This window comes from Perca fluviatilis, chromosome 5, assembly GCF_010015445.1.
Source record: "Perca fluviatilis chromosome 5, GENO_Pfluv_1.0, whole genome shotgun sequence".
Classification (NCBI taxonomy): domain Eukaryota; kingdom Metazoa; phylum Chordata; class Actinopteri; order Perciformes; family Percidae; genus Perca; species Perca fluviatilis.
In genome coordinates this window covers 2971903-2985829 of record NC_053116.1, presented here as the reverse complement: position 1 = coordinate 2985829, position 13927 = coordinate 2971903, and the positions used below count along the sequence as shown (strand labels likewise).

Here is a 13927-nt window from a genome sequence, read left to right as displayed (position 1 = left end):
TAACTACAATAATTTTACAAATAACAGTTACACTATTAACAAGTAACAACAAAATAAATGTTGTAGAGTTGGTATGCCAACCAGCTTCAAACTTTAGCAGTTCTTTTGCAGAAAAATGACCATATTTGCCTTCTCTGGCAAGATACGAAACCTCTCCTGACTTATGGCATGGAGAAAGCACAGGAGAAAACTCTCTCAGATGGTGTCCAAGAGGCCTGTACACACAGATTGATTGATTGATGAGTTTGAAAGGGCAGACAATTTGGGGAGGCTGGCCCGCTTCCCCCACCACCAGGCTTCTAGTCCACCACAATTCAGAGTCAAGTAGGCCATTGTACGTTTTACTTAACCATTTATTTTATAGCTTTAGTTACTTTGCAGATTCAGATTAATAATACAAAATAATATGAGACATAGGCCTCTCCACCCAGGAGCTCAGTTACATGCCTACGCACACAAACACCAACCCGGTTTCACGGCAGTTCGTGTAAATGTCCATGTTATTCTTAATCTATTGATACGTGTTCACGGAGACGTTTTTCTCGTTTTTTACGTGTAAATGTCACGTTATTTTCTTGGGGAAGAGGTCGCTCCATAAGCCGGGAGGCGCCCGCGAGGCGGCCCGCTGGGGACCTGCTGGATGAGGTGGCCGGGAGGCGGCCGAAAAGGACGCTCCATAAGCCGGGAGGCGCCCGCGAGATGGCCTGCGACGCGGCCCGCTGGGGACGCCCCACAATAACGGGATGGCGGAGGTTGGGTTTAGGAAAAAACTTACGGGGAAAGGGCGCCTTAAACGCCGGGGAAAGGGCGCCTTAAACGCCGGGGGAAAGGGCGCGCCGGGAGACGCGCCACAGTAACACGCGGGACAAAACGCCACACGCAGGGACGCCATCCCCGGGAAACAAAGCGCTGCACGCAGGACGCGATCCCCGCTCGCCCGGGTGAAAGTCCTGTGTTGTTTGACTCATCCACCACCCCGACCAACCTCCCTACGCAGATTTTCGGCTTTTTATATCACTCCCTACCATTTCGTGCTGTGGCCACAAAATATCCTTCCCATTGAAATACATTACTTTACATTTTCGTGTTGTCCACCACGTAAAAACCGACAAAAACGTCTCTGTGAACACGTATCAATAGATTCAAATAACGTCACATTTACACGAACTTTCATGAGACCGGGCTGCAAACACACACATGCACACAGAGACAGTGTATTATTAGAACAGTGGTTATCAACATATTATTATTATTATTATTATTATTATTATTATTATTATTATTATTATTATTATTATCATTATTATTATTATCATTATCATTATCATTATTATTTTTTACATACATACATGTTATTGATATTTGACTTGGTTTAATTCATTCCAGAAAATAATCAAAGCAATGTTATTTGATAAGTTACAGACTGATTTACCTGCATGGCTCTAGAAGTGTCTCCAGCCTCTGCAGTTTATCCCACTCTGCTGCGGTCGGCAAAACGAGTTTGTGCTCCTGATTGTCCAGGGCTGCGATGACAGCCTCTTTATTTCTGCTTACGCGCTTGACCATTTCCAGCGTCGAATTCCAACGTGTTGGAACATCCTGGATCAATGGCTCTTGCTTCTTTCCCAGGCTGACTTGTTGTGCTTGAAGCTCCGCAGCATTTGCTGGGCTGTGCTTAAAATGACCGACAACTTTGCAAGCCTTGGCCAAAGCATTTACAAAGCCGCTGTCAGCAAGACTCACTGTGACACTTCTTTGCACCATGTGAGCGACACAGTTCATGTGTTCATAGTGTGTAAGTCGAATTGCGGCAACCATGTTGCGTGCACTGTCAGTCCCAATGGTTGTCGTCTTGCCCTTGATGTCCCACTTAACGTGCAACAGACAGGAACTGTTCTTTACAAGCCTCCGCAAAATGACGCTCCTCAGTTTTTAATATAGTCAGCGCAAAAGACTTCAGTTCCCACGTGTCACTGATGAAATGTGCAGTTACTCCGAGGTAATTGTTGTTACTCACTGATGTCCAATGGTCTCCTGTCAGGGCGATATGATTTACTTGAGCCAAGACCTCTTTCCTTTTTTCTTTTTCGTTTTCATAGAGCTCGTGGATTTTCGTCATAACTGTGGCTCTTGACGGTGGCTTATAGGATGAGTCTTGAGACGCCACTATGGGCTGAAATATGTGCCACCAGAAACTGAATTTGAATCATTTATATTTGAATTTGAATTGCTAAACTTGAATAATTGCATTGAAAAACTGAAATTAAATCACATAATTTGAAATTGTATTGTTTAATTTGAATAATTGCCTTGAAAAATTTAATCTGAATAGTATAATTTGAAATTGAATTTATTCGTTTGTAACTGAAGTCCAATAAAATTTGATCTTCACTGAAAATTGAACTCTCTATATATTCTCACATTCAGTTCTCACTATTCAAATTCAGATCAGCAAATTCAATTTCAAGTTACTGAGACAGACATCCGGGTACTTGGAGGATGAAGGAAGAGCAATGGAGCGCAGATCGATAGGTAGAGTTCAGTGGCGCAGGAATAGCACTAAAGATACCAAACTGCTTTTGGATGTTGGAACGAAAGAAATGAAAAAAAACAAACAGCAAGGGATAACAGTTCACAGGTGAGAATGTGTTTTATGATATATATGCCGCCTTGGATCTGCAATCTGAGCTCCGGCGGCAGCGGGAGATGGAGAGTTCCATGGCCGGCGGCAGCGTCTCTTTCCCCGGGCAGGAACACCGCTTCGTCTCGCTGCTGCGCCGGTCCCCGCTGATCCAGATCGGACCGGCCAAAGACAGAGTGGTGATCGGCAGGATCTTCCACGTAGTCCAGGACGACCTGTATGTAGATTTCGGCTGGAAGTTCCACTGCGTTTGCCGGCGGACGGAGAGAAGCTAAAACGGGGCAGCAGAGTCCGTTTGCGGCTGCAGGATCTGGAGCTCACTGCCCGGTTCCTGGAAGCCAAAACCGACACCACGCTGCTGGAGGCCCGGGCCGTACTGCTGGGACGGCTGGAGGGAAGGGAAGCCCGGGAGAACTAGAACCAGGACTCAGCGGAGCGGACTGTCACAGCCTGCTGAAGTTTAAATCAGAGGTTTCCTAAAGGGAGTATGGCGGGACTCGGACTGTGGACAACGAAACATGATTTTAAGTCTCGTTAAATAAATAACTACATGCAGAAATAAATGAATGAATAGTGGAGGAGTGAGCCTGGACATTTCAGTCTGTTTAAACTTCACTTTGAAGCAGAACCTCTTAGTTCAGAAGGGTGAAGTTTCTGTTTGGACTCAGATCTGTGAACTGATTATAATAAATTTTCTTTTTGTAAACACATGAATTATTCTCTTTGTTTTGTTTGTTACTGCACATGATGATAAAGCTACACTTTTAAATCACAAACAAAACTAACTTTAATATGTATATAAACGCTCTAAGGAAGGAGACAAACGATCAGATATTAGAGTTGATTAAAAATACTCAAATAATAATTTACTATTTTGCGTTTTAATGTGGAAACATCTTGTATAAACTCAGGGTCACAATATTTTGCATGCAGTAGGCTAGGCTAAGGTAAGTAGCGATAGTTCATTTTAAGTTTACTTAAGTGGAAGAATGTGACTAATAAACCTAGGCCTACTAACATCAGGCATTACATTGTGAACATTGTGAACAGGTAGATTATATTATCTATGAGTCTCTGGGTCAAGGCGAGGCTGTGTTCCAAAACGTAGGTGCTGATTGGCCAAGTGGAATCCTGTGTATCTGAACTCTACCTATCGCTCTGCGCTCGATTGCTCTTCCTTCATCCTCCAAGTACCCGGATGTCTGTCTCAGTAACTTGAAATTGAATTTGGTAATCTGAATTGTGAGAACTGAATGTGAGGATATATAGAGAGTTGAATTTTCAGTGAAGATCAAATTGTATTGGACTTCAGTTACAAACGAATAAATTCAATTTCAAATTATACTATTCAGATTCAATTTTTCAATGCAATGATTCAAATTAAACAATACAATTTCAAATTATGTGATTCAAATTCAGTTTTTCAATGCAATTATTCAAGTTTAGCAATTCAAATTTAAATGATTCAAATTCAGTTTCTGGTGGCACATATTTCAGCCCATACGCCACTTGCAAAACATCAAGGAAACCTGAGTCTTCTACAATGCTAATGGGTGTACAATCCTTTGCAATCCATTTTGCTATTATCTGAGGTTGATTTTGTTAATGGCCTGTGAACATTCAGCGTGGTCTGGCGCAAACCACTTGCTGAACCTGACGGCCCAGCAAACGCATGTTTGGCGTTGACATGGTACCTCAAGCTTGAACAGCTCCGGTGAAATTGAAACTCCTTGTTACAAATCTTGCAAATAACCTTGTACTTGTTAACTGTACCATCATCATTCTATTTATATTTGAATCCGTCAATAGGCCCACTTTGCTCACCTTGCTCCATCTCGCCTCTAGCTCCCAACCACTTTCCTGACTTTCCTGACTTGAATAATTTGTCACACTGCGCATGCGTGAAATGTGTTAAAAAATTGACGTAATTAACAACAAACAACTAATTAACGTCGTTAACGCGCTATTTTTGACAGCCCTAATATATATATATATATATATATATATATATATATACATATATACACTGCCGATTTTGCAGGTTTTCCCACTTACAAAGCATGTAGAAGTCTGTAATTTTTTAATTATAGGTACTCTTCAACTGTGAGTGACAGAATCTAAAACAAAAATCCAGAAAATCACATTGTATGATTTTTAAGTAATTAATTTGCATTCTATTGCTAGCTGTGGGATTTAATTAAGTACATTTACTCAATTAGTAACGTAAGAAGTGTACTAGTATCTCCATCTTCTGCTCCTTGCTACTTGTACTCCACTACATATCACAGGTTAATATCGTACTTCTTACTCCTGTAACGTTACATTAGTCTGACAGCTTTAGTTACTTTACAGCTTTAGTTACTTCCATCCCCTTCCTCTATCTCCAGATGTAGGCTAGTAGTTAGTGTGGTAGAAGTACTTTACTGCAGTAAAGGCTCTGAGTGCATTCCCCCCACTGTTAATTTACTCGGACTGAAAACTAACAGCAGATCATTAATAGCCGTTAGGGACGTTTGTTGTGTGCTTATCTTAATACTGAATTAGATAGTGTGTTCCGAATTTAATCACCACATGGAGCTTCTTCGTTTACTCCTTTTATTGTCTGAACACTCCTATTACAGCCACATGCCGTCCGGCTATTCCCGTACATTACTCTAACGTTACTTCCTGTTTATTAGACATGTGACCTCTCTAATCCAATACATGACATCCCTCCTTTTCTTAACAGAACAAAAACATCCACGTCAACAAGCTACGTACTGTCGAACATAAGTAGTTGGTAACTTATTGCTTCCTTTTCTATAATAGCTCTTGTCTTAGCCGCTACCTCAACCCTTGTATTGTCCTTTGTGTCACGGGAACTTGCGTGTCACAGGAACTTGCGGCCTCGTCCTTCGGGTCCCAGGGACACTGGCTTATTGTGATTCTATGCATTTTCTACTAGCCTCGCAGCCTCTGTCCTTTGGGTCCCGGGGACCCTCGCTTATTCTATGTTATTCCATGTCACACGCTTGCCTCGTCCTTCGGGTCCCCGGGACCCTCGTCTACTATTTGAATGCTTTGCCACGTCATGTACCGCGGTGGCAACTACCTGACCCTTGGGGTCTCCGGGACCCTCGCCTAGTCAATGGCATGCATTTTTGTCTCTCGCTACTGGCCTCATGGCAGTCGGTGTCCCTCGGGTCCCCGGGACCCTTGTTGCAGTGGAAAGTTGATGTCGCTGTTTTTTTTTTTTTGTGCAGCGTAAAGTCAAAGACGAAGCTCAAACCGCCGTCCTCGTTCTTGTCCTCGTTCTTGTCCTCGTTCTTGTCCTCGTTCTTGTCCTCGTTCGTCTCGGTTGTCGGCGTCGTCATAGTCGTCTTCTCCTGCGTCATGGTCGTGGTTGTCGGCATTGCGGCAGTCGTTTTCTCCGTCGTCTTTGTCTCGGTCCTCCTCTGAAGCACAACCGCCGGATGACCGTTGGTCGTCGGAGTCGGAGTCGCTGTGGTCATCTTCTTCTTCTTCTTCTTCTTCTTCTTCTTCTTCTTCTTCTTCTTCTTCTTCTTCTGTGTCTTCTTCTTCTGTGTCTTCTACCTCTTCCACTTGGGGGACATTGCGTGCCGCACGGGTGAGAACCCAATGCAGCTTCAAATTTAGAGTCACACAACGGGCCATGCCGGCGTCACAACCGGCTGCTGAACCGAGTACAAAGAGTACAAAGGTCCAAAAGAAGAGGAAGAAGCAAAGATGACAAAAACAAGAAAACAAATGTGAACAGTGTATATGTGTGTGTGTGTGTGTGTGTGTATAATAAAAGTGTTTAGTAGGACGAGGATGAGGTTTGTTTCTTTTCCCCCTTTCCCTTACCATTTCTGTGTTACTACTACAAGCCAGGACAGGGTCCCCCAAATACCATTGAATAACGCACGGGTCCTCGAGACCCGAAGGCCAGGGCTGCGGAACTCAGGACCTGTACTGGGAATATTGTCAAGCGATGGAAGGAGCACTTTAAGGAACTCCCGAACACGACCAACGCGTTTAAAGGTGCAGTGGAGGGTGGGAGATTGTCAAGTTCTCAGCTCTTTGCAGACTTCGATTCACCGACCGGGATAGCTTTCTACCAGCTGATTATTCACCAAGAAAGACAAAAGTTGCACAGCAGCATTGAGCATGTTCATGCTGTCAAATAAAGCGCTACAGTGACTGATGATTTGACTGCTTCGTTTGATCGTATAACTTAGAGTTAAAACTTGAAGACATACGTTTTCCTATCGGGTACATTTTGCATGCTAGGCGAACGTGATGAGTAGTGCACTACGTACATTTCGGAAGGCCTGGCTTTGTTTGCCCAGTGGGAGAGTTCTCTGTTTATTGGCCATTATTATCCAGGTTACTGAGATTGATTGTGTGGAGTAAACAAGAACAAAGAAACAGGTTTCTGCCCTGTTTTGAACAGAGGACCTTTCGCATGTTAGGCGAACGTGATAACCACTACGCTACTGAAACTGATGAAAAGGTATAGTTTTGGACCTGCATCTGTTGCTGCACCATTCATATTTAACTGCAAACATTTAAAATGTTGGTAGACATGTTAATTTTTGACTCTGAGAAATGTTGAACTGGATTCAGTCACAGCTGATTTGTCATGTATTTGAGTGACAGTAAATAAATGTATAATTAAAGTTAATGCTTTTACATGTTTTCACTGTAAATGCTGGAAGAGCGCCACCTAGCGAATGACGTGCCAAAATTAGAGCTTCACCAGTCCTCGTTAGTATAGTGGACAGTATCTCCGCCTGTCACGCGGAGGCCAGTCGCGTATAGGTGTAGAAGACTTTCTCGTAAAAAAGGGAAAGAAAAAAAACCAATGTTTTCCTGACCGGAAGCCTCTCCAAAAGAACAGGGTTCGAATCCCCCCTTACCCCAAAAAATTGTCCTGTATTCAGTTCAGAATATTATGCTACAGCATGTCTGTATTACACAAAACAATTATATATAAAGTTTTTAACTTTAGGGGTGGTGATGGCGCAGTGGATATGACGCATGCCTTTTGTGTGGTAGACCTGGGTTTGATTCCCACTGCGATACATCAACCAATGTGTCCCTGAGCAAGACACTTAACCCCTAGTTGCTCCAGAGGCGTGCGACCTCTGACATATGTAGCAATTGTAAGTTGCTTTGGATAAAAGCGTCAGCTAAATGACATGTAATGTAACTGTTAAATTTAATTCAATATGTTTCTGAAAAATGATGTGGAAACAATATAAGACCTTGTGATTTTAAGGTCATGACAATAATACTTTTACATGCTGCTAGTGGTAAAAGTTGAATTGAACTTAATAGTATACTACCATATAATGATACAAAATTCCAAAGCAATGTATATATTTATACGTATAATTTTATTTCATTTTCTATCACTTTTACTTCCTCAATCAAATGACAGTCATAGTAATGCTCCCACGATATTTCATAAAGAACAACCATATTCTTAAACACAAAATAAAAACTGACATTGACACATTGCTTATTTATATAATTCAAATGTTATATATAAAACAAATTAACAACTAAATATGGGTATACATTTACGGAATAATTTATTATTAAAATATTACACATTTACACACGTAGAGGGAACACTAGAGTGCATGTAAAGGTGCTGAGAGACTATGTGAGGTTGACAGTTTGAACTCCCCCCAGGTCATCTCCTTCCCCATGCCCTGTGCCTTGTAGGGGGAGAACACTCTGGAGGGGCAGTAGATGTATTTCCCTGGTACCCCGGGGAAGCTGTCATGTACGTGAGGGCTGTCAGGGCCCTGCTTTAGGGGTTGATGAAAGAACCTGCACAGACGACCTGTTGGAAGCTGCACTGCTGACTTCCTGTTCGTCATCTCCTCTGACTCAATCTACGACTTCAGCTGACTGTAGGCTAAACAGTTCCTGGTCATCTTTTTCTGCTGCAGCTGCTGATGCGGCTGCTGCTGCTGCTGCTGCTTGATGATGATGATGATGATGATGATGATGATGATGTTGTTGTTGTTGTTGTTATTGAACCAGGATGTCTGACCCAATCCGCTACACTGTAGACCGGCTCAGAGACTCCTCCTAGTGCGGAGCAACAGGTTGAGAATGGCACAAGCATATATTTATTATATAGTTTCTTACCAAACTCGGACAAAACATGCATCAAAAATTGTTTGTGGATTGTGTGAAGAGTTGTTTGAAATAAATTCAGTTAAAAAAACAGTTCAATTTGTTACATTTAATACATTTATTATATATTATATTCCCCCATAGTCTTGACATTTTGCATAGAGTAACTGATTACTAATTCAACCTTATTAAGCCTATTAGGCCTATTAAGCCTGACCATTAACTGGTCTGTAGGAGGATGGTAGGTAGGTAATTTGAATGACCTGTATCCATGAAAGACTGCCTCTGGTAGCAGCTGTGTGCTGGGACCGCTGGGACCGGGAAACTGCTTCAGAGCCCTGCTGAAAGACCACTCCAGCTGTGTGATCAGCACCACTCCAACTGGATCTTCACTGGTCTCCTGCAATACAGCATCACATATAGTGATTTAGTCAGTCTAAGCCTACAGATCAAAATAGTTTGCATTAATTTGCTATTGGGTCATATTGCTCTCAAATGCAATTATACACATGTTCACTGTGTAAATCCCTACATGCTAAATAGAGCAACCAACAATCACAATAACCTGTCACACATAAGATACATAATAGATATGTGACATTTTTTTAAAAGTTGTAAGCTAAATGAGGAACAATTCAATTTCCTCACAATTTTAAACACATTTACACTGCAAGTGTCAGACTGAGCAGAATATGGAGCATGCAGGAGACAGACTGGGGCAACAGCCTCCCTGTGTAAGAAGAAAGGGCATTAGAGTGTGGGGTGCTGAGGGGGTGAGGAAAGGGCATTAGAGTGTGTGGAAAGGCGACGGCCCAGTGAAATATCAAATGAGATAAGGGCAACAATTACACTTTAATCAACCATGGCCTGAGCATGACAGGCTGGGTGGAGAGTACAGCCTCTTTTCTTTTTACCTGCACTGTACAGCAGTTCCTAATAGTTTTGCTTTTGTATATCTTTTTTTTTTTTGTGTACAAGCTTTCTTTATGTATATTTCCTATGGCTGGTATTTACACACAATGACAAGATACATGTTTTGTTGAAAATGTTTTTGTTGACATTAATAGTATTCAGCTGCCTCAATATAAAATGTTAGACTTCGGACAATATTTCATAGTGGGCAACTATCACACTTTCAGATTACACTGTCATTAGACAGGATGTCTTGCATTTTGACTGTGTTGGTCCAAGCAATAATTAATAATGATTGTTTTGATGCCACTTAGTTATTCATTGATGGATTTATTTACATTTGAAACAGGAGTTCATTATTTTGATTGAGTAATCACCTTTTATAGGTCACATAGATTATTGGAATGCTGAACGTGCCATGTGGTGTGAGAGTTGTACTTAGAGTTTTGACAATTGTAAATTTGGTTCAGTAAATGTGCCAAAGAGATTGAGAAAAACTGTAACCTGGATTAGCTTAGAGTCTGTGGCCACCACAGTAGCAGGGCAGTGATCCTCGGTCTCCATAGCTACAGCAGCTGGGATGTTGGGCTGTACCCTGTGCTTGTCACAATTTAACACAACATGACGACAGCCTGGCTCCACATGCTGAAGTCCACATATCATCTGAGCTGAGGAGGTAGAAGGGGCTGGCAGCGGGGCCTTCAGCCTGGCTGTAAGAAGATTTTGGTCACAAAAACATTCAGGGCATTCATTCATGATGGTTTAAAGTAAGAAGCAACAAATAATAACCTTTCACAGAAGCAACAATCCCAGAGGAGTCATCAGGCTCGGCAGGTCTGGAAACCGTCGCTGTTGGCTCCGTCCTGTGTGCTGTAAAAACAAAAAACAATTCAGAGTCATTTTCCTCACACAGTCAAGTTAGTTTATTCTTCACAATGTGTCTTTATATGTTTTCTCTCTAACAAACTGTGAATACAGACTGAAAACACCACATTTCCTTAAATTATGAATCACTATTTATTTGTCATGAAAAAAACAATGCTTTTAAGAAAACAGGTAAAGCACAGAAACAATATCAATATATAGTAAGCACACAATCAAAGATGTGGTTTGTTGTGCCTATTGAATATAGCAATTTAAAATGCCAAATCCTTGAATGAAGCATCCCCCTCTCCATCGCCACGAGATGACTGTAATGGTAACATTTATTGTGTGTCAGGTATTTACCTGATGGAGCCTTCCCTAAAGACACCGTAATCTTTCCTGGAAAGAAGTTGGATCCTGTGCACAGAAAAACACAATGGATATAATAATTTGTATGATTTTATTCATGAATATAATTATACTATTATCATAGATAGATAGATAGATAGATAAATAGACAGATAGATAGATAGATAAATAAATAGACAGATCGATAGATAGACATAGATATAGATAGATAGATAGATAGATAGATAGATAGATACATAGATATAGATAGATAGATAGATAGATAGATAGATAGATAGATACATAGATAGATAGATAGATAGATAGATAGATACATAGATATAGATAGATAGATAGATAGATAGATAGATAGATAGATAGATAGACAGATATAGATAGATAGATGGATAGATAGATAGCAGAACAAAATGTTTCACCTATTAATCTTAACAATTTAATATTCTGTTTGGCATAGCAATTAAACCCCATTCCAGACATGCTGTAGTATTTAATGTTACCCATTCAAAATATACACTAGATCAATCTACCAGTTGCTGGTTGTTTGCTAAGGCTTAAGTCCACGCAGTGGGGGTTTAGATTTTGACCGGGGTTTTTAAACAAAAATCATCTTCGTCCATCCACATAAGCGCTTAAACTCCATATCAGAAATGATCTCGGCCCATATTAAAAATGTCTGACAACGCATATCACATGACCATTCGCATAAACAAGGCAAGTGTGACAGCCACAAATGTTATTTGCCCAAATTCACCATTACCAACATCTTGTTACATGAAGTTATTAGTCCATAAAATGTGATATTCCTACCACATGTTGATTTCTGCTGGAGGCTATGAAGGAGGAATTTCGGTTGGCCTCAAGGAAGTTCTGGCAAACCGTTGGACGACTCATGAGGGCAAAGCAGGCCTTGACTCAGGCTGTGTTCAGCAGGGCAGAAGAACTCCTGACCTTGACCGGGAATATTGTCAAGCGATGGAAGGAGCACTTTAAGGAACTCCCGAACACGACCAATGCGTTTAAAGGCGCAGTGGAGGGTGGGAGATTGTCAAGTTCTCTGCTCTTTGCAGACTTCGATTCACCGACCGGGATAGCTTTCTACCAGCTGATTATTCACCAAGAAAGACAAAAGTTGCACAGCAGCATTGAGCATGTTCATGCTGTCAAATAAAGCTTTACAGTGACTGATGATTTGACTGAACCGTTTGACTTCATAACTTAGAGTTAAAACTTTACGACAAATGTTTTCCAATCGGGTACATTTTGCATGTTAGGTGAGTAAACTCACACTACATACATTTCGGAAGGCCTGGCTTTGATTCTCCAGCGGGAGAGATCTCTGTTAACTGGCCATTATTATCCAGGTTACTGAGATTGCAGGTCAGCAGAGATTGATTGTGTGGAGCAAACACGAACAAAGAAACGTGTTTCCGCCCTGTTTCCAACAGGGGACCTTTGGCATGTCAAATTCACCATTACCAACATCTTGTCACATGAAGTTATTAGTCCATAAAATGTGATATTCCTACCAAATGTTGATTTATTTCAAAATACTTTTGGTGGTTTATAAATCACTAAACGGTTAAGGGCCAAAATACATTTCTGAGCTGCCAATGGGACCCGAAGGACGAGGCAAGTGTGTGACATGGAATAACATAGAATAAGTGAGGGTCCCTGGGACCCGAAGGACAGAGGCCGCCAGGCTAGTAGAAAATGCATAGAATCACAATAAGCCAGGGTCCCCGGGACCCGAAGGACGAGGCCGCGAGGCTAATACAAAAAGTGAATAAACTAAACAAGTTCCCGTGACACGAAGGACAATACAAGAGTTAACAAGCCAGGAGTAAAGCTGTTCACCTCTAACCTACTTTACTTTCTGCGCCACACATCTGCTCCCTCAGTCAAGGACACAAGACAAGAGGAATCTAAACAAGAGGAAGAGATAACAAAGCACGGCAGTGATCTACCACAGCCCCCACCTGTGCAGAGATTTGACCATGGGAGATACGAGAAATCTCAAACCCCCCTCTTCAACCGTCCAACACTCTCCACTCACCCTTTCCCCTCCTTCCCCCATCCCCATGTTGGAGTTCAGTGGCAGGATGAGGCAGCTGGTGGATGCTGGAACCAAGTTTGCCCCCCTTCCTTCTCCCATCACTTGCCCCTGGCCAAAAGTGGAACCCCAGGCACCTCTGCCAGGATGGCAGCAAATTCCCTCTCCCCAGACTGATAAGGATGCTTGTGTACGAAATGCAACAAGCTTTAACTGATATATGTCGCGTCCAGGCTGCATGCCTAGTGGTACTCATAACTCTTTCCAGGACAAGCCTGGGCCCTGTGTATTAAATTCTTCCTCAATTTATGTTGTGATAGGTAATAGAAAAAGATTAGTGAATCTGCTTAGTAAGAAGAAGCACTTAACTGCAAACTTGATGAAACAGATCATTCTTTTAACACACTAACCTCACTAAACGTCAGGTCTTTGGCGGGAAAATCATTTTTAATCAATGATTTTATTATTAATCACAATCTGGATTTTATGTTTTTAACTGAAACCTGGTTAGACCATAATAACGGTGCTGCTGTTCTCATCGAATCAGCTCCCCTTAACTTCAGTTTTATGAGTGACAATAGAGAATAAGAAAGAAGGTGGAGTCGCCATTTTGTTTAATGACTCATTCCAATGTACGCAAATATCTTATGGAAAGTTTACTTCTTTTGAATATGTGGCTCTTCAGATAAGGTCCTCCCCACGAGCTATATTTCTAAATATCTACAGACCACCTAGATACTGTGCAACATTCTTTGATGACTTCACTGAATTGCTATAATCTATAATCTGTATTAACTTTGACTGTGTAATTATTGCTGGTGATTTCAACATTCATGTTGACAACCCCCAGGACAGAGGGACCAAAGAACTGTGTTGTGTTTTTGAGAACTATGGACTGACTCAGCATGTGACGGAGCCCACGCACAATAAGGGACACACTCTGGACTTGATTATCT

General features: G+C 41.6%; 1 protein-coding gene and 2 long non-coding RNA genes across 3 annotated transcripts in view; 1 reads left to right on the top strand and 2 right to left on the bottom strand.

Annotated features, from left to right (window-relative positions):
• The window catches only part of LOC120558537 (zinc finger protein 239-like), a 360504-nt gene that overhangs the window by 233954 nt on the left and 112623 nt on the right, over positions 1 to 13927 (top strand). The gene's annotated exons all lie outside the window — the stretch shown is intronic.
• LOC120559422 lies at positions 8136 to 9214 on the bottom strand. Its single transcript, XR_005639261.1, has 2 exons — positions 9040 to 9214; positions 8136 to 8728 (listed from the first exon to the last, which is right to left on the bottom strand). It is a non-coding gene; the product is annotated as an uncharacterized LOC120559422 (long non-coding RNA).
• Positions 10260 to 10976, bottom strand: LOC120559417. The gene is made up of 3 exons (XR_005639250.1): positions 10916 to 10976; positions 10478 to 10558; positions 10260 to 10398 (listed from the first exon to the last, which is right to left on the bottom strand). It is a non-coding gene; the product is annotated as an uncharacterized LOC120559417 (long non-coding RNA).